Source organism: Lactuca serriola, chromosome 7 (assembly GCF_051521515.1).
Source record: "Lactuca serriola cultivar US96UC23 chromosome 7, Lser_US96UC23_V15, whole genome shotgun sequence".
Lineage (NCBI taxonomy): Eukaryota > Viridiplantae > Streptophyta > Magnoliopsida > Asterales > Asteraceae > Lactuca > Lactuca serriola.
In genome coordinates, this window is record NC_136414.1 from 134943354 (window position 1) to 134964713 (window position 21360).

Consider the following 21360-nt stretch of genomic DNA (forward strand, 5'->3'; position numbering starts at 1 on the left):
CTCCGGTCCGATGTAGTGGGCAAGGCCCAGTAGTTGCTGTATATGTTATTGCATGGTATGTGGTAGATTGGAAGAGCTCACTAAGCATTGTGCTTACAGTTTCAGTTTTTGGTTTTAGGTACTTCCGCAAGTAAGGGGAAGAGCTCAGGATGATGGCATGGCACACACCACAGCTCCAGTTTATCCTGGGTGTTTTATTTGGATTTTTTGATATGTTTTGACATCAGTTGATTTCATACATTCACTTTTACATTTGAGACATGTGATTCGTGGTTTTATTATACGATGATTAACTTCATGGTTTTAGTAATGTATAAAACAAGGAAATTTGTGGGTTGTATTTTTGGGATGTTGCAAGTTGGTATTAGAGCCTTGGTTTGAGGGATTTGGGCACACTCTCGGGTGTGTATGAACTCAACCTAAGGAATTGGTATAAGGTTTTCAAAAGAAAAACATTTTTGAAAGAAACTTTTGAAAAAGAAACTTAAAAAGAAAAGGAGTTTTTTTTTTAAAAAGCAAAGAAAAAGGTGTGGTGCATGCGATCAACCAAGCTCAAGTAAGTACTCCCAATTTACCCATACAAGTTTATGTTATGACTATCAGTTTCAGTTTCAATAGAACAAAATGCTAGAATAGGACTAAGGACCTACGAGGATGCCTTACGTGCCTGCTATGTATGTTTCAGCTTTATGAGAATTGCATGCTAGTATTGAGTAGACAGTAGTAGGATAGTCTGTTTAGGTTATGCCTGATAGTATGAGTTTAGCATTGTATGCTAGTACAGTTCTTGTTATGAGGATAGATTTGCTTGAGTAGTTTCCTTTGTCTGAATGTTGCTTGCTTTGTGCTTTGTGGGACTCGGAGTGATGGGAATTAGCTATTAGGTGGATACATTAAGTCACACACAATCAGGGTTGAATAATCTCAGAGTGTTAGATTTGACCCTCTTGTGCAGCTCTTGTTTGAGTCCTAACCGTTGTAGGGATGGGTCCCTTACTCGAAGGATTATCTGAGCCTCGTTGCGTGTGATGGTATCCATGTAGTGGCTAATTGGCATTACAATGAGGCCTTCAATAGTTGAGGAGTGGTTTTGGGAGAGACAAAGATTTCCCAAGGACAAGCCTAGGATGAGAGTAGCAGAGATTAGTAGCAGTAGAAGTGACTAGGTAGATTCAAGGCAATTCTTGAGGAAAGTACGGATAGATGTGGAAGGTAGTATGGGCCCGTACTACTGGAAGCAGAGGATTCGTACTTGAATCGAGGAAGGCTGAGATGAGACCAGGAAACTTGTAATAGTAGCAATCCCTCGAGATATATCAGTGTTTATGACGTTTGTTATGATGTGTTTTCAGAATGGTGGTTTTACGCCCTAGGCCAGCAGTCAGCAGTTCAGGAGCCGGCGAGGGATCAGGATCAGGCTCGGGGTCCGAGCATCTAGATGAGCAGACCAAGGAGTTCCTCTCACCAGAGGTTACTCGTATCATACTTGAGCAGACTCTTGTGATCTTCGATTCGATCAAGGATGGTATTTTGGAGTTGATGGATGAGAGGTTGAGAACATTCCATGCTGAGGTGGCAACCATGATGGGGTCACGTGCCCTCACTTTCAAGGAGTTCAGAGCATGTGGAGCTCCAGACTACCATGGGGCATGGGATCCCATAGCGAATACTAGGTGGTTGGAAGATGTCGCCAACGCATTCCGCACCAGCAGATGTCCAGAGGGGGACAAGGTCAGACTAGCATCCTGTCTTCTGAAGGACGGGGCACGAGATTGGTGGGAGGAGATCGAGCATGTTATCGGAGATGATGCAACCCTTGATGCGATGACTTGGGCTGATTTTACTACCAGGTTCAGAGCCGAGTTTTCACCGTTATTGAGGTGCATCAGTTAGCTAGGGAGTTTCAGGATCTCACTCAGAAAACAGAGACAGTGGTGGAGATTACCGCCAAGTTCAGGGAGAGGGCTCTTCTCATTCCTCAGTGCGCAACTGATGAGGAGATGAAGAAGGCCCGTTATCATGAGATGTTGCGGAGTGATATCCACCAGTTTGTGAGTCGGTCCAGCTATAAAACGTTGGATGATATGATTGCGAGGGCTCGTGAGAGAGAGGGAGATTTGGAGATGGAGAAGAAGAAGAAGAGGAAGCCAGAGGTGGTATCTGGCACGAGGAGTTCATGAAAAAAGCTTAAGGTATCTGATCACAGATCTAGAGGATAGCAAAGCCACAGTCGGTGTGGCAAGTGTGGGAGGTTGCACGATAGGGCGTGCAAGGCAGGGAATCCCGGTTGCTATAAGTGCGGCCGGACCGGGCATATGAGCAGAGATTGTACAGCTACCACCACCACCACAGCATTTGATTTGATTTTCTTCCATTGCGATCATAGGGGACATAAAAAGTCCCAGTGTCCAAGTTGGTAGCAGCGGGGAAGGTAACGGCACCTTCCCATGCTACTTTGAGGATTACAGACGGCCGTCAGGGCCGGGGTGAGGCACCAGTGGCAAAGAGTAGAGCTTTCCAGATGACAACAGAGGAGGCGCGAGCGACTCCTGATGTGGTGTCGGGTATGTATTTTCCTCGTATTTTTTATTGATATTCATTTTTTCTCATGAATATATGTTTTTGTATAGGGTCGTTCTTAGTGAACGACATTTCAGCTACAATATTGTTTGACTCGGGGGCTACCTGATCATTTGTTTCACTTGCGCTTAGCAAGAGGTTTAGAAGAGCTCCGGGGGAGCTAGATTGTCCACTTGCAGTTGAGATATCGGATGACAGGACCGTCAGGGTCGCGAGAGTACAAAGGGGATCTTCGCTGAATGTATTTGATGAGCAGTTTTCAGTAGACCTGGTTCCTATTCCCCTGCGAGGGAATAAAGTTATAGTGGGTATGGATTGGCTGAGCCCCAATGGGGTCGTGATTGATTATGAGCTACAGTTAGTGAGGGTTCACACTCCCAGTGGGGGAGATTTGGTGACTCATGGCGAAAGGCCACAACGCGGACCAGTTCTTTGTTCAGCAGCGAGAGCGGGGCGCTACATTCAGCAGGGTTGCAGGGTATGACGCCTATGTTATAGATGCCTGGGATAAGGGTAAGGCGACAGTAGACGATGTACCACTAGTGCGAGAGTATTGGGACGTATTCCCAGAGGACTTGCATGGGATACCTCCGCAGAGCCAAGTCGAGTTTTGGATTGACCTGTACCGGGTGCGGCTCCGATAGCCAAGGCACCATGTCGGTTGGCTCCTCCAGAGATGCAGGAGTTGTCTACGCATCTGCAGGAGCTGCTAGACAAGGGTTTCATCAGGCCGAGTAGTTCACCATGGGGAGCCCCGATCATGTTCGTGAGGAAGAAGGATGGGTCACATCGTATGTGAATAGATTACTAGGAGCTAAATAAGGTAACGGTGAAGAACCGTTACCCACTCCCGAGGATAGACGATTTGTTTGACCAACTTCAGGGAGCATCTTGGTTCTCCAAGATTGATCTACGGTCAGGATATCACCAGATGCGGGTAAGGGATGAGGATGTGCAGAAGATCGCCTTTAGGAACCGCTATGGTCATTATGAGTTTGTGGTGATGACGTTCGGGCTCACCAACGCTCCAGCCGTGTTCATGGACCTCATGAACCGCGTATGTAGACCGATCTTGGATCGGTCAGTGATAGTGTTCATTGATGACATCTTGGTTTATTCCAAGACTCAGGAGCAGCATGAGGAGCACCTGAGAGAGATGCTAGAAACGCTGAGAAGGGAGAGTCTATTCGTGAAGTTCTCCAAGTGTGAGTTCTGGTTGCGCAAGGTTCGGTTCCTTGGACACCTCGTCAACCAGAAGGGTATACTAGTAGATCCGGCCAAGATAGAGGTCGTGATGCAGTGGAAAGTCCGGAGATCTCCATCTGAGATTCGGAGCTTCCTAGGACTGGCAGGGTACTATAGGAGATTCATCCAGGATTTCTCCAAGATAGTAGTTCCGTTCACCCGACTGACCAAGAAGTCGGTGGTATTCTGTTGGGGGCCTAAGCAGCAGGCGGCATTTGAGACCCTTAGACAGAGATTGTGCGAGGCGCTGATTCTTTCCCTGCCAGAGGGAATAGAGGATTTTGTAGTCTAATTTGATGCATCGATCACAGGTATGGAAGCGGTTTTGATGCAGCGAGGCCATGTGATAGCTAATGCCTCTAGACAATTGAAGCCTCACGAGGCTAACTATCCTACATATGACTTAGAGTTGGGGGCAGTAGTGTTTGCCCTCAAGATATGGCGACATTACCTCTATGGGTTCCGTTGTACCATTTACACGGATCATAAGAGTTTGAGGTACCTCATGGATCAGTCGAATCTGAACATGAGGCAGCGCCGATGGTTAGACGTGGTAAAGGATTATGATTGTGAGATCCTTTATCACCTGGGCAAGGCCAACGTTGTCGCCGACGCCCTGAGCCGCAAGGCGGTAGCAGCTCCGATCAGGGATATATGTCTGAGAATGACAGTAATTACTCCATTGTTGGAGTAGATTATAGAGGCACATGCTGAGGGCCTGAAGGAGGAGAGGCAGAAGTGTGGGAGGATTGTTGTCCGAGTAGCTTCCTTTGACTATGATAGTCGAGGATTGTTGACCCTTCATGGGAGAGTTTGGGTACCGTATTGGGGCGGAGTACGGCAGGTGTTGATGGACGAGGCTCACAAGTCTTGGTTCTCCATCCACCTAGGGGTGACGAAGATGTACAGAGATCTTCGACCCGATTATTGGTGGCCCGGCATGAAGCGAGACGTAGCTTGGTATGTAGAGAGATGCCTGACCTGCAGGAAGGTCAAGTCAGAACACCAGAGACCCCACGGCAAGATGCAACCGTTAGACATTCCTGTATGGAAATGGGAGGATATCACTATGGATTTCATCACTAAGCTTCCCAGGACTGCACGTGGAGTTGATTCGATTTGGGTCATAGTGGATCAGCTGACCAAGAGCATGCATTTTATACCGATTTAGGAGAGTATATCGGCCAAGAAGCTAGCCGATATTTATGTGCACAAGGTAGTGGCATGGCATGGAGTGCATGTATCAGTAGTATCAGACCGAGACATTCGGTTCACTTTTAGGTTTTGGAAGCGGTTTCATGACGAGATGGGGACTCGCCTTCACTTCAGCACCGCTTTCCACCCTCAGACGGACGGGTAGAGTAAGAGAACGATTCAGACTCTCGAGGACATGCTTCGGGTATGTGTGCTAGATTTTAGTGGCAGTTGGGATACGTATCTTCCATTAGCGGATTTTTCGTATAACAACAGTCACCATGCCAGTATTGACCTCCCTCCCTTCGAGATGCTTTACGGGAGGAAGTGTAGGACCCCAATTTGTTGGGGCGAGGTCGGTCAGCGGGTCATCGGGAGCACTGAGGTGGTGCTCAAGACCACAGAGTTGATCCAGCAGGTCTGTAGCAGACTGCAGACTGGCGGAGTCAGCAGAAGAGTTACACCAACATGAGGCGTTTGGACTTAGACTTTCAGGTGGGCGATATGGTCCTCCTGAAAGTGACACCATGGAAGGGTGGCATCAGGTCCCGGAAAAAGGGCAAGCTAGGTGTAACGCCTGGGTTTCAGGGCTAAGCATTTTTAGCGATGTAATTGTAACACTTTTTGAAGTAATAAAGATTAAATATCTGAATTCTATGTGAATTATGTGTATTTATGTGCTTATTACTTAATTATAAAGATATAATTAATAAAGAATAAAAATAAGCATCAAAATTAAAGTGTGAGATAACTCCAATATCTTTACATAAATTCGTAGTGGTCGAAACAAGGATTCCGGGGATATAAAGAACGTCGAAATCCGAGTTATAACGAAGAAGTTATGACTCGTCGAATTTTCGCGACGGAACCGGCACGACACCGGGAAGCGTAAAAAGTGAATTTACGATAGAAGACATTTTAGCCTTAGTAATATAAACCAAAGTCGTAGAGTATGTTAAAATAATAAAATCCATAAAAAGAACGTCCAAATCTGACTTCGTATGAGGAAGTTATGATTTTTCGAAGTTTCGGCTTAGCAGTGTACAACCCGAAATTTGAATATTAGATCGAGCGGTTTTTGGCCGAAACAACCTAAACGAGAATCAAATATCTTGCTAATAGTAGCGTAACGAGAAAAACATGGACAAAAACGAATGTCGGATGAAGAAATTATGAATTTTAAACGGACTAATCTTGTCCCTGCTTGTTAATAATATAACTTTTAAAATAAAGTCGAAATTAGCCGACAGAATCTAAACGAAAGTTGTAGAGTACGTTCCCGCCTTCGCGTGGATATAAAGAACGTCAAAAATGAAGCTCGTGTGCGGAAGTTATGAGTTTTAGAAGTCAGAGTGTAAAATTGTGAATTCTGCGAGAAGCTGATGACATGGCCGCATCTAAGTCATTGCTTGCTGACCAAGGCTTCGCTTCGGATCACGCCATGTAGCCTCGCATTACGCCCCATGTACGAGATCCGGTACGCCCCACGTACCTTCGGCTTTATCCTTCCGACGAGTGCGAGACAGCTGGATCCGAGGTGGCGCCCTTATCCGAGGAACCCCCAACGTAGCCAAGGACTACGCCCAGCGTAATCCGAGGCCTCGCAAGGTATAAAAGGGGGACGAGAGTTCCGGATTTTTCACACCATTTCTCATTCTCTCTCTAGATACTTTCTCTCTCTAAGTTCCCTAACCCCTCCCCCTAAAAGCCTAGGTAAACCCCCTAGCCCCCGAAGGAAGCCCTGAGGCTCCCGGAGTCCCGAGAAAAAAGGTCTTTCGGTTTAGAAACGCTACTCCGAGCAAAGCCCGGTTTTCTTTAAAACCCACTGTAAGTGAGCTATGCCTACACAACTTTTAGTATAGCTTTTAAATAATTAAAGTAACGTTATTAGGGACTTATAATTAGTACTTGGGCTATTATTATGGGTTATATAAGTATTGTTTAACGCTTATATAATAGTAATAATAGCTAGAGTATTAATTAGTCTCGGTGAATGATAAACTAAACCCTAGTGGTAACGATACTAGGTTTTGACGAAGGAAATTGCTTCAAGAGTAACGAAGCGCGGTCTAAGTTCAGAATCACCACCTTTTTAGGTGAGTGCATAGTCACTTTCATCTTACACATAGATATGAAGTATTTTATATAAATTACGTGCTATGTGTGCATATTATCTTTATACTTGCTATCTATGCTGGATGAATGTTTTTATACAAGTTTTAATTGATTTAAACTGTATATGTATTTTATATCTACAAAAATGTTGGGGTAAAACATGGGTAGATGTAATAAGACGATTTGTGATAAAATGATGAGAGGCCTCGATGTTATTGGTGATCCAGTCATCTGCGGAGTATAGATGATGACCACAGACTCTTCTAGACAGTCCGGTGGAACGCTAGTAGGCTCGCAACCTGTAGGTGTTTGTGAACGATGTGTTCACCAGTGTACTCCATCCCCCTCATGGTTGCCATTATGACATTTATTGCTGAGGAACCCCCTTAGCAGTAGTGTCCATCCCGATGATGATCCTTAGGCTAGATCCCTTATGATAGGTGTTTAGGGACGTAAAGTGAGGATAACGGGAACAGGTAATCGGGTTATTGTTGACTGATGAAATTAATAAACTTATTTATTGTGGGTTGAAAAACCTATGTGCTCACCAAGCTCCTAAGCCTGACCCACTCAGTTTCTTGTATTACAGGTAGTGGCGCATGAGCATAGATGTTTGGATGAGAGATAAGGGATTATAGGCCTGTAAATACGAAATAATGTAGTAAGGCTTATGTTGTACTATTTATGCTTTTGATCTGTATCAAACATGACATCCTGAGTCTTTTAATGAAATACATTTCTTTGGAAATGCTTTTGATAAATATTTATCATATTTTGCTTTGGGACAAATTCCGCAACACTTTTATTTAAAATGTTACTCTGATTTTCAAACAAAGCATAAACAAAAACGGTCTTTTCTGGCCGTGAAAATGGGGATGTCACAGTTGGTATCAGAGCATTAGTTTAAGCAAACTAGGAATTTGTAGGATTTCTAGACTTAAACTTAGAATGCTAAGCGATGATTGTGAGATGTGAGCACTAGCTTATTTTAGGAATTGTGCCTAAAATGCCTTTATGTGCTAAATGCTTTGTGCTTGATATGTTGTTATCTGTTCGGATCTATGGTCTGTTACCGACCGGATCTAGAAACCTTATGTGTTCAGGATTCTAAGCGTACGACTACGATATTAGAATTAGCATATAAACGTTTCAAAGTGATAAGGATGATTTAAACGTCTATCCTAAATAAAGTTCTAAATTCACCTTATTCGGTGTATAGATCAAGATGGAAAGAACCCATAGTGGAGCTGGGAATGCAAATCGAAACAGAAACCAACCTCCAGTGATTGAGCAAATACCAGTTGTGGTAGCCGCTCCTAAGCCAATGACGATGGTCGAAGTGCAGGCGATGATCCAGATGATGTTGGATCGTTAAATGGAGGAAACCAGACGTTTGCTCCAACAGAATTAAGAGGAAGCTACCATACCGATCGAACAGCCCGAGTTGAACGAAGGGCAGTCTGAGGAAGGAAACTACAACAGGACCGTTGGTCAAGCTGACCCACCGGTGATTAGGAGGAACAATCAAGACGACGGAGTCGAGGGGAATGGATTCAAGTACAAATATTTTCTGACTTGCAAGCCATCAACCTTCACCGGGAAGGAAGATCCGATCGGAGTTATGGATTGGATCTCAGAGATGGAGCTAGCTTTCATGATGCATGGTTGTAGAGGAAAACTACAAACCACCTTTGCAGTATGTCAGTTCCGTGGAGGAGCAGTGCGTTGGTGGAACACCCTGGGGAAGACTCTAAGCCCCAATGAGCCCCTGCAACTGACATGGGTAGAGTTTTTGGTGCAGTTCAAATGAAAGTATTGCTCAGCTCAAAACTTGCTCGAGCTAGAGAACCAGTTCCTGACCCTGAAGAAGGGAAGCATGTCAATCGATGAATACACGAACAACTTCACAGAAAAGATGGAATTTGCCTTGTGTCTTGTCCCGAATGAGCTGAAAAATATCAACAAGTACGCTAAGGACTCCCATGGGAGTACGCGGTGCTAGTGTGTCAGACACATACTCTGGAGGCAGCTATCTGGGCTGCCAAGTCTGTGGAGGATATGATTAAGGGAAGAGCTGCCAACAAGGTTATGGTTGGCGAGAAGAGGAAATTTGAAGGGTCTGCTAAACCCAACAACAAGAAGAGAAAGTTCAGTTCCAAGAAGTTTGGAGGAGGAGGAAATGAATCGAAATGGTGTGAGAAGTGCAAGAAGAAGCACTCAGGGAAATGTAGCGAGGAGGTGACCTGCTACAAGTATGGGAAGATGGGGCATTATGCCAATGAGTGCACTATCAACAAGATGGTGTGCTACGAGTGCCGTGAACAAGGGCACATTGCCAAGGATTTCCTAAAGAAGAACGATGCAGGAAGGCCCAATGTTCCACCAAAGCCGAAAGGGAGAGCCTTCCAGATGATGCTTGAGGCTGCAAAGGAGGCAACAAATGTCGCTTCAGGTACCTTTCTTGTAAATGGATTGCCTGCCAATATACTATTTGATTCGGGAGCCAACTATTCCTTTGTATCGCATAAGTTTGGTGGGAAACTAGCATTGCATGTAGAAAAACTCGATAATGCCTTGATTGTAGAAGTTGCCGGTGGCAAATTCATACCTGTTAGTAACCATATTAGGAACATCGTCATCGACCTAAACGGAAATGAATTCCACGAGGAGCTATTACCCATAGAGTTGAACGGTTTCGATAGCGTTTTGGGTATGGATTGGCTTAGTGCCAACGATGCTGAAATTTTGTGCAGGAAAAAGATAGTAAGGGTAAACCCACCCGGAAAAGAATCGTTTATGGTGTACGGGGACAAACGAAGAGTAAATTCTGGAATCATCTCCCTGATGAAAGCCAGAAAATGTTTGTCCAAAGGATGTGCATCATACTTGGCATTTGTTATCGATGCTAAGAAGGAAAAAAAGGAGGTGCAGAATATACCGGTCGTGTGTGATTATCCGGAAGTCTTTCCCGAAGATCTTCCCAGATTACCACCTGATAGACAAGTAGAATTCCAAATAGACTTGTTACCAGGGACGAAACTAATAGCAAAAGCACCCGACTAGCATCGACGGAGATAAAGGAGCTTATGACGCAACTTCAGGAGTTGTTGGACAACGGTTTCATTCGACCTAGTTCATCACCCTGGGGAGCTCCGGTGTTATTCGTGAAAAAGAAGGACGAGAGCATGAGAATGTGTATATACTACCGAGAGCTGAATAAGGAAATGGTGAAGAACAAGTATCCATTACCAAGGATTGATGACCTATTCGATCAGCTGCAAGGTTCGAGCTATTTCTCAAAGATCGATCTTAGGTCAGGATATCATCAGCTGAAGGTGAGAGAGCAGGATATCGAGAAGACTACATTTAGAACAAGATATGGACACTATTAGTTCTTAGTTATGTCGTTTGAACTAACCAATGCTCCAGCAACGTTCATGGATTTGATGAACAGGGTTTGTATACCATTCCTCAACAAATCCGTGATAGTGTTCATAGATGACTTTCTCATCTACTCAAAAAGCCAAGAGGAGCATGGCCAGCATCTATGAGAAGTTTTGGAAGTGTTGAAGAGGGAGAAACTTTATGCAAAGTTCTCCAAATGCGATTTTTGGATCCGAGAAGTTCAATTCTTGGGTCATGTAGTTAACCAAGAAGGAATAATGGTTGACCCGGCAAAAATCAAAGTTGTGATGAAGTCGGAACGTCCAAAGAGTCCCACAGAGATTCAAATCTTTCTAGGATTAGCTAGATATTATCAACGATTTATCCAAGGCTTTTCTTTGATAGTTGCTCCATTGACAGCTTTGACTCATAAAGGAGCTACATACACATGGAGCGAGAAGCACGAAGAAGCATTCGAGAAGCTAAAGAAGAAATTATGTGAAGCAGCGATTCTTTCTCTACCTGATGGAGTTGAAGATATCGCCGTGTATAGCGATGCGTCGGGAGTCGCGTTAGGGTGTGTTCTAACCCAAAGAGAAAAGGTGATAGCATACGCGTCTCGACAGTTGAAAGAGCACGAAAAGAACTACACCACTCATGATTTGGAGTTGGGAGCGGTAGTATTTGCTCCAAAAGATATGGAGGCATTACCTCTACGGCACGAAATGCAAGCTTTTCACTGATCATAAGAGTCTCCAGTATCTCTTTAATCAGAAAGAATTGAACATGTGGCAACGACGCTGGTTGGAATTACTCAAGGACTACGACTGTGAGATACTTTACCACCCTGGTAAAACAAATGTTGTCACTGATGCTGTCAGTCGGAAAGACAATCTCGAAAGGAAAAGGTCAAGAGCATTGAGAATAGAAGTTGTCTTGACAATTGTGGAAAGTATCAGGAAAGCTCAAGAAGAAGCCTCAGAGAAGAATGACCGAAAGGATGAACATTTGGGCAAAACGTTAGTCTTCGGTACAAACGGTCAAGGACTAAAGGTATTCCAAGATCGGATTTGGGTACCTAAGACAGGAGGAATAAGAGATCTTCTGATGGAAGAAGCGCACAAGACCATGTACTCAATTAATCCCGGTAGCACTAAAATGTATAGGGACCTAAAACCCTACTACTGGTGGCCGACGATGAAGCTCGATGTTGCGAAGTATGTGGTCGAGTGTGTGACCTGTGCGAGAGTTAAGGCACAACATCGGAAACCGTATGGGAGTTTAGAACCTTTACCTGTACCCATAGGTAAATAGGAAGACATCACCATGGATTTTATCACTAAACTGCCAAAGATGAAGAACGGTCACGACATGATTTGGGTAGTCGTGGATCGGTTCACTAAGAGTGCACACTTCATAGCTGCCAACGAAATGTGGTCTATAGATAAGCTCGTAAATGCTTATGTGAAGGAAATTGTAAGACTTCACGGTGTTCCTCTAACAATTGTATCAGATCGTGATAGTCGTTTCACGTCGAGGTTTTGGAAAAGTCTACAAGAGGAATTGGGTACGAAGTTGTGTTTGAGTATAGCTTACCATCCGCAGACTGATGGACAGAGCGAAAGAACGATTCAGACACTTGAAGATATGCTGAGAGCATGTACCCTGGAATTCCAAGGTAATTGGGACGAGCACTTACCTTTGGTAGAATTTTCATATAATAACAGTTTCCACTCGAGCATCAAGATGGCACCCTATCAAGCCTTGTACGGACAGAAGTGTCATACGCCGTCTTGTTGGCTTGAGGCCAGAGAAAAGCAGTTTATGGTCCCCGAGATAGTCCATGAGACTGCTGAGAAGTTGAAGGTGATTAGGGAGATGATGTTAGCAACTCAGGATCGTCAGAAGAGCTATGTTGACAAGAAAAGACGACCGATGACCTTCGAAGTTAAGGATTCAGTTTTGCTTAAAGTCTCACCGTGGAAGGGACTTATACGATTCAGGAAACGAGGAAAGCTGAGTCCAAGGTTTATTGGACCGTTCAAAGTTCTTTAGAAGATCGGGAACCAAGCTTACAAGCTAGAATTACCCGAAGAACTTGATGGTATTCATAACACTTTCCATGTGTGTTATTTGAGGAAATTCACAGGAGAAGTTCCCGACATAATTCCAATCTCGAAGTTAATAATGGATGAGAATAAAAGGCTAATCGAAGAGCCCGAGGCAATTGTTGACAGTAAGACTAAGAAGTTACGACGCAAGATGGTCGACCAAGTGCTAGTCCGATGGAAACATTCGAATGGGCCGAATCTCACTTGGGAAACAGAGAGTGATATAATGAGTCGCTACCCACATCTGTTTGCTGATGCATGATTCCGGGACGAAATCATCCAAAGGGGGAGAGAATTGTAACGCCCGGGTTTCAGGGCTAAGCATTTTTGGGCGATGTAATTGTAACTCTTTTTGAAGTAATAAAGATGAAATATCTGAATTCTATGTGAATTATGTGTATTTATGTGCTTATTACTTAATTCTAAAGATATAATTAATAAAGAATAAAAATAAGCGTCAAAATTAAAGTGTGAGATAAGTCCTATATCTTTACATAAAGTTGTAGTGGTCGAAACAAGGATTCCATGGATATAAAGAACGCCGAAATCCGACTTACAACGAAGCAGTTATGACCCGTCGAAGTTTTGCAACGGAACCGGCACGACACCGGGAAGCGTAAAAAGTGAATTTACCATATAAGACTTTTTAGCCTTAGTAATCTAAACCAAAGTCGTAGATTATGTTAAACTGAGAAAATCCATTAAAAGAACGTCCAAATCTGACTTCGTATGAGGAAGTTATGATTTTTCGAAGTTTCGGCTTAGCAGTGTACAACCCGAAATTCGAATATTAGATCGAGCGGTTTTTGGCCGACACAACCTAAACGAGAATCGAAGGTCTCAATAATAGTAGCGTAACGAGAAAAAGATGGACAAAAACAGACGTCGGATGAAGAAGTTATGAATTTTAAATGGACTAATCCTGTCCCGACCTGTTAATAATATAGCTTTTAAAATAAAATCAAAATTAGCCAACGGAGTCTAAACGAAAGTTGTAGAGTACGTTCCCGCCTGCGCGTGGATATAAAGAACGTCGAAAACGGAGCTCGTATGCGAAAGTTATGAATTTTAGAAGTCGGAGTGTAAAATTGTGAATTCTGTGAGAAGCTGATGACGTGACCGCATCTGAGTCGTTGCTTGCTGACCAAGGCTTCGCTTCGGATCACGCCATGTAGCCTCGCATTATGCCCCACGTACGAGATCTGGTACGCCCTGCGTACCTTTGGCCTTATCCTTCCGACGAGTGCGAGACAGTTGGATCCGAGGTGGCACCCTTATCCGAGGAACGCCCAGCGTAGCCAAGGACTACGCCCAGCGTAATCCGAGGCCTCGCAGGGTATAAAAGGGGGACGCGAGTTCCGGATTTTTCACACCATTTCTCATTCTCTCTCTAAATACTTTCTCTCTCTAAGTGCCCTAACCCCCCAGATATAAGACTGAAACATCGACGATTTTGAACTTGAATGGAAAAAGCATGACTTCGATCAACGAGAATAAAAAGATATTAAGAATTGGATCCATGAACAGTATCCAGTAGATGATTGGGCTCAAAATCGATTGGATATGAATAGTAATCAGAACATTAGAAATCGGGCTTTAGGATCGATGAACAGTAATAAAAAAAATTGATTGGGCTCAACATTTGGATTTATGAACAGTGAAATTAAATCTTTTGGATTGGGCTCGATCAAAAAAAAAACTTTGTTGGATCACCAATGGGGTAAAAACGGATTAGATCCAACAAAACAAACCGATCAAAATTCAAGAACATAACCACGAATTCAACAAGATTAAGAGAGATCATAAAGAGAGACTCACCAAAAAGGCTCCAATTGTGACAAATTTTGCCAAACCGAGAATCGTTCTTCAGCAAATCACGTTGATCTTTGAAGACCCGCTTTGATACCAAATGTAGTGACTTAAGAACATGGTTTGGCATGTGGAATTAAAGAATACACAATGAACATGGTGATTTGGGTGTTTAAGAGATGTATTCGAATATGTATGGTGTTACAAAAAAGGATCTAGATCTAAATCTACGTAAATAACACACACTTACACACTCAATGCTTACACCTCTCAATCACACCTCTCTAAGTGGAATGAACCCACCTTATATAGAGGTGTTTACATGTCTCTCTCTCACTCTGTATTACATAAGTCAAAAGGCTAATGCACGACATACAAGTGGGTCAACGAAAGTCAAATCATTATGAAGTCATACATTGATAACTTTGCACCCCAACATACATACCCATGAGACAAGATATACATTGCACAAAACTTGATGAAAGATTGACGCATCCATAGCACTTCCAATTGATACACTCAAAACCTTCGAACAATTTCAGCTGACGACGATAAATGAAAATAACCAACTATCAAAAATGGATTGAAAACTAATCCAATGGTTCAACTCGCTACTGAACAAATCCTATGCAAAAACACACATACCAACTTTGAAGCTGGTTGATAAATCAATAACCACTCTTCCCCTACTGTAGATAGCGGTCATTACATCGAGCTAACCAATCCCTCAATAATTGATACTCAACATGAGCATATCTAGCGCCTCTTAAACTAACCTTTGGCGTTCCCACAAGGGACTACTAGCCATAAAGAGATCTTCGTTCAACAGTTTTCGATGTGAGGACAACACACACATCCCGGAAAGCATGAACCCGATGATAACTACCTCTACACTTGCGGTCTGACAAAACATTAAATATTTCATGGCCACGAAGGATTCCAAACAAATCCTTGAGAACATGATGAGAAACTTCCTAACCCTAACAACTTTGATGGTAGCCTACCTTCCTTCTCTTATGAAGTAACGAACCTGAACCAAAAATATTGTGTTCTTGTACCATAGATTCCTCATATTCAATGTACTGAAACCACAAATGAAACCGTTAATTGATCCTTCAATCAAAGATACTTAGCAATTCCCCACTAATAGTTCTAACTATTATCGACTGACATATGCAATCTGAAAGCTTCATACCATTTCAACCAAGTACATGCCAACCTTGACTCCCAGGATGCAACATGGTATAATACAATTCCTTCGGATAACGACTAAAAAATCATAAGGAAACCTTGAACCTCAGATGGATACCTCGGAAACTTTCCATAGTATTACGTCTTCGAACCCAACAAGAACGATCAATACATTATTTGATTTACAAGGTACTCCAATGACTAAACCCTGATCCATTAAAACCTACAGGTGCTCTAATTATAGTTTTAACAAACTCGCCATAGCAGAGGACTATCCATCTGTCAGTACAACACTGACCATGAATATACTAATTATAAATAAAAATGGATAACAAAATCAAATATCAAAATATATACCAATGTTTTCTTGAGGCTCAACCTTGACCTCCTACCCGATGATGGATGATCGAGCCTGCACTCCTTCTGTTTCCCACTTAGGATCGTCAGATTTGAGGTGATCTGGCTAGTAACAATGAAAAGATATCCGAGTCTTCTGATAATCACGGTTCACATGCCATCTTTTTCCATATTTGAATCATCGGAACTTGTAACAAGAAAACACGTGGTTCCCCCACACTTTCCGCATATATCAAAGTCCCCCGACTCCCAGTACCTAGGTTAGCAACATTGAACTCTTCATCCATCACTGATAATGTTGAATCATATGTCTGATTTCTCTTCCCTTGTCACATCTCCACTTCAAGATCTAATCCCCTAGTCACCACAAGAATCTCTTCTACATTTTGGAAGACTACAGTCTACTCCTCAAACTTGACAATCAACTTGTCAGTGATTTGAAAATTGATACCAGGTATCTCCTCTACTAAAATCTATGAAACCTTAGTGGCAATCCAATCGCATAGTCATGTGTTGTCCACTTCAATCTCAGAGTAATCTGCTTCCTATCGGGTAATCAGCATTCTGTTTGAACAAAGACATAATTGTTATCTTATAACCAAAATGTTATCATTATGCTATTATAGTTTACATGATATTTAGAAACTTACACATCAAACCTCTACCAACTTCTTAGAATCCCTGTGATTTTCCTGGATTCGAGTATGGATCATGTGCTTCCAGTAGTACGAGGCCAATACTACCTTCCATACCTATTTGTACTTTCTTTAAGAATCATCTCGGATCCTCTAAGTCACATGTCTATGACTTCCCTCATAGGTACTTGCACTAAAAAATGACCTAAGGTACTTCCTAGGCTCTCTTAGGATCTTACTTCTTATATAAGCATGTTCTAACATCGTTCCTAATCCACTAGGAACTCCACCTCACCCTGCTCTCAGCTGCAAAGGAAACTTCTACCAATGTCAACTAACTATCTTACAATCCTTCGATTGAAAGATATTGCACTACAACGGTTGGAATCAGACAAGAGTTGCACAATAGAGCGAAATCAAACATTTCTAAAACTATTTAATCTTTGTGGCATGCAACCTAACATATTCATTTAATAGTTAATTAACAATAGTATAGGCCTCATATAACACAAAGCAAGCAACATTCGAGTAGTAAAACCGATTGGCAATAAGGCATCATAAATATTAGGCAATCCTTACACGCAATTCCTGAAGATCCTTAACCTACCCACTATCATGCATCTCTAACAATTCAAATATCAAGCATAAAAGGCATCTCTCCGAAATAGGCATTCTAGCATGCATCCCCGGGAAGATCCTTATTCTAACTTCTAGCATGCTTACCATACTATAACACATATAACATAAACACACACACACACACACACACACACATATATATATATATATATATATATATAGGTATTTTGGGAATCACTTAATAGAGTTCGGTTGATTGCATGCATCGCACCCTTTTTATCGTAAAAACCTTTTTAGAAATTTGTTTTCTTTTAAAAGATTTTATCAATTCCCCAGTTTGAGCTCAGACACACTCGAGAGTGTGCACGGGTCCCTCAAGCCAAGGCTTTGATACCAACTTATAACACCCCAAAAATACTAAGTAAAAGTTTCATTTTTCAAAACAACCAAAAGCATTCATTCATTCGTTCAAAAGATAATCAGAGTATAAAGTATTCTCAAACATCAAAGTCAATCATAAAATGGATAGTGCAAAATAAAATTGCATAGGATGCAGTGCGATCAAGTCGGGGCCTTCCCTTTGGAACCATAAGTACCTGAAACAATAAATATGAATCGTAAGCACGAAGCTTAGTGAGTTACTCAAAATACTACATAGCATACATAACATACTGGGCCTATTTTAACCCCAATTGAATGTTATGGGCCAAATCATAGTCTTACTTCCTGCCATGGTCCAAATCATGGTCTCTACTTGTACAAGTGTCAAGGTTGAATCCTAGTCTTTCATGTCATTGCTAGGGGCCAAATCCTAGTCTTCCATGCAAATTCCAGGGGCCAAACCCTAGCCTTTCATACAAATGCCAAGGTCAAACCCTAATCTTCCATGTAAGAGTCACAAAGACAACTAGCACCTTACATAGTATAATGAGAAGACTAACCTCACGGACGCAGTCAACAACTATCAAGCTCACATAGTAGGAAAGCAGTGTTGCACACATCCTACGAAAACATACAAGGTAAACCCTTAGTCTACCTTCTAAAATTAGCCCTTGACTAAAAGTCGAAGAAGGTCAAAAAGTCAATGATCAAGGTCAACATCACCTGACCTCCACGTCGTGGCCAATCCACGACCATCTTGTGGGTATCCAACACAATTTCTATCATAATTAGCTACCATGTCATGACAAGAATTCCTCCACATCGTGGTAGAGTCCAGGAAAGTCGATCGGGATGTCCTCATTCGCCACGCCGTTGCTACCGCATTGGGACAGCTTAATGCATTAAGCTCTTAATCTTCGATGTATTTAGTTCAAGCTTTCTAGAGAGCTTCTTCGGAGCCCAAAGGCTCATAAAATTCCAAACTGTACATACATGCATGACCCATGCATGTCCTCCCTCAAACTAGGTCAAAAGATGAGAAAAGTGACCTAAAACTCATGCATGGCTTTGAAACTCAAATAACTTCTAGATCCATAAGATATAATTCATTTGGGGCCTTGATGAGACATAAAATTGCCAACTTTATGCCTTGAACCATACAAATCTCAACTATGAACCAAAACATGCCAAAGAGCCTAGATCTATAAGGAAGAACTCAACAAGATGAGAGCTTAAGAACTTACAAATGGTCTAGAAAATATACACAAGAGAGTGAGGTGGATTTTTTGCTTGCTTCTTTCACTAAACCTCCTTCTTTTTCCTTCAAGGATCATAAAGGCATCAAAGGTGAGCTCAAATCTTGAAAAGGAGGCCATGGTTTAGGTTTCTGAGGTTGGAGAGTGATGGAGGCTGAGAATGGATGAAACCCTAGCATCACTTCCTTTAAATAGATCTCAAGACCTAAAAAATAGGATCTTCCATAAAATAGTCGCCACGTCGTGGCTATTCCATGACCACGTCGTGGGGATCCAAAGATTCGCCCTTTCATTTAAGTGATGCCACGTTGTGGCAGTCCATCAGCCACGACGTGGCCACTGGTATACAATAATTTGAAAGAGTAATTCATATCTGAAACTAGGCGCTACATAATTATACCCCTGAGTTCAATTAAATCATTCATGTACTACTCAATAGAGACCATGGCACCAATACAGTTACCACTCAACTCATTTCCTACACCAATAAAGGATATGAATGTATAGAATTATCGAAACACAAGTATTTTTATATATATTAAAAAAAAGATAACCTTTTCTTGACAAAAAATTGATTCAATTCATCCCATCTATCCATTCGAAGACGGCCTTTAGAGAAACCAAATAATTCCCATTTAAATTTTATAAAAGGATGACAAGGACCTGAAATACCCCCCACATTATACACCAGTTGATCTTGTAAGGAACCTCTTACTCGTATTCTTAGCTGTTTAAATTATGTTTAAGTCATATCAATAAAAACAAGTGAGAAAAAATCAAGAACAAGTTCTTGCAATTGGACTCAAGAAAACATACCTTGGATTGCTTTTGTAATAATAGAATTGGATAAATCCTGAAAATATGATACCATGAACAAAAAAATTATTTTCAATATTTTTTTTCGTGGATATGGAAAAGTTTGTAGTGTGTTTACCAGGTTTATATATAACAGACGATGAACCCCACGAGCAATGATTGTAATGACTTTATGAGGGAAAGAGGGGCCCCACACATCCAAGTTTGGGTGACGTGTACAAAAAAAGAGAAAGATGGATTATGTCTATTTTTTTAGAGGAAGAGGGAAAGAAAAAAATATTTGGTTTTTGGTAAGAAGGGAAAAATGTTGAAATTTTAGTGAAGACTGAAGAGGGAAAATTGAAATTTTTAGAATATGAAAAATTAAATTCCCTTTATATCCTTTTTACAATTTTCAATATTTAATTTTCATCATAAAACATTTATTATGATGTGTTTTATTTATCTTTTATTATTACAATTTTATACTTTTAGATACATATAAAAATTAAAACATGAATATAAAATATCAGGGTGTGTTTGTTTCACATAATTCCTAAAGAATTAGAAGAAATTGGAAATTAAAATCCATGGGAGATTGTGTTTGGGTTACCAAAGGAATGAAATTAGATTTTCATAATTACCATTTAATTCCTCATTTGAAAGAATTATAATTCTTCCACTGTGCATCATGAAAGTAGATTCAATTCTTCCATAATTACCATTTAAGGTGACTTTGCCTTTATTTTTGTTTTTTTTTTCTTTTTTTGCCTATGATAATTTTTTTTGTTTCCCATCTTTTTACGCCTTATGTTTGTTTTCTTGAAAAAGATGAGACAAAAGTCCTTAAATTATTTAAAATCCATGGTAGTTATTTTTTTTAATTCAAAATTTGTAGAAGAGTTCAATAAAAAGTGTTGTAATTAAATAAAGCTTTATCATGTTTATTAAGAAAAATATAATTAGTTACAAAAATCATTAAGGGTATTTCTGTCTTATTACAAAATTTATTTTCCAATTCCTTTATGAAATCAGCAAATCAAACAGAAATATATTTCATTTCATGTCAACCAAACGCATTGCAGCTTCTAGTACATTCAGATTCTAACTCCTTCAAAATCCAATTCATTTGATAGATTCCATTCCTTCCAAAAACATTATGTGAACCAAACGCACCCTTAGTTACATGTTTTATTTTTTTAAATGTCATAATAAAATACTTACAGTCACATGTTATTTTATTTATTCAAAATCATTAATCTTAGACATATATATGAAATTAAATTGTTATCATAAAACACTTATAGTCACATGTTTTTTTTTAAATGTCATAATAAAATATTTACAGTCACAATGATTTACCATGACTATTGGCTAGTATTTGTCACAATTTTTATATAAAAAAGTGACAAGGTGTGTAAAAATAGTTTGCAATGATAATAGTTTTTAGCTAATATGTGACTAAAACATTACTGCAATTTGATTAATGACCTTTAGTGATGAAATTAACAAAAACCGTGACAACCATGTTTCCAAAAAAACATGGTTATAAGTCATTTTTGTACTAGTGACACAATATTAATAAGATTCTAGGATTCCCTAAGACAACACTAAGTTCATACCTCACACACCATAACTCTGATTGATTTGATTCCCTAGGCCCTAGAAACTAGACACAATTTCCTAAAAATCTTGCCTCTGTGGATTTTCCTCAATTCCACCCTGATT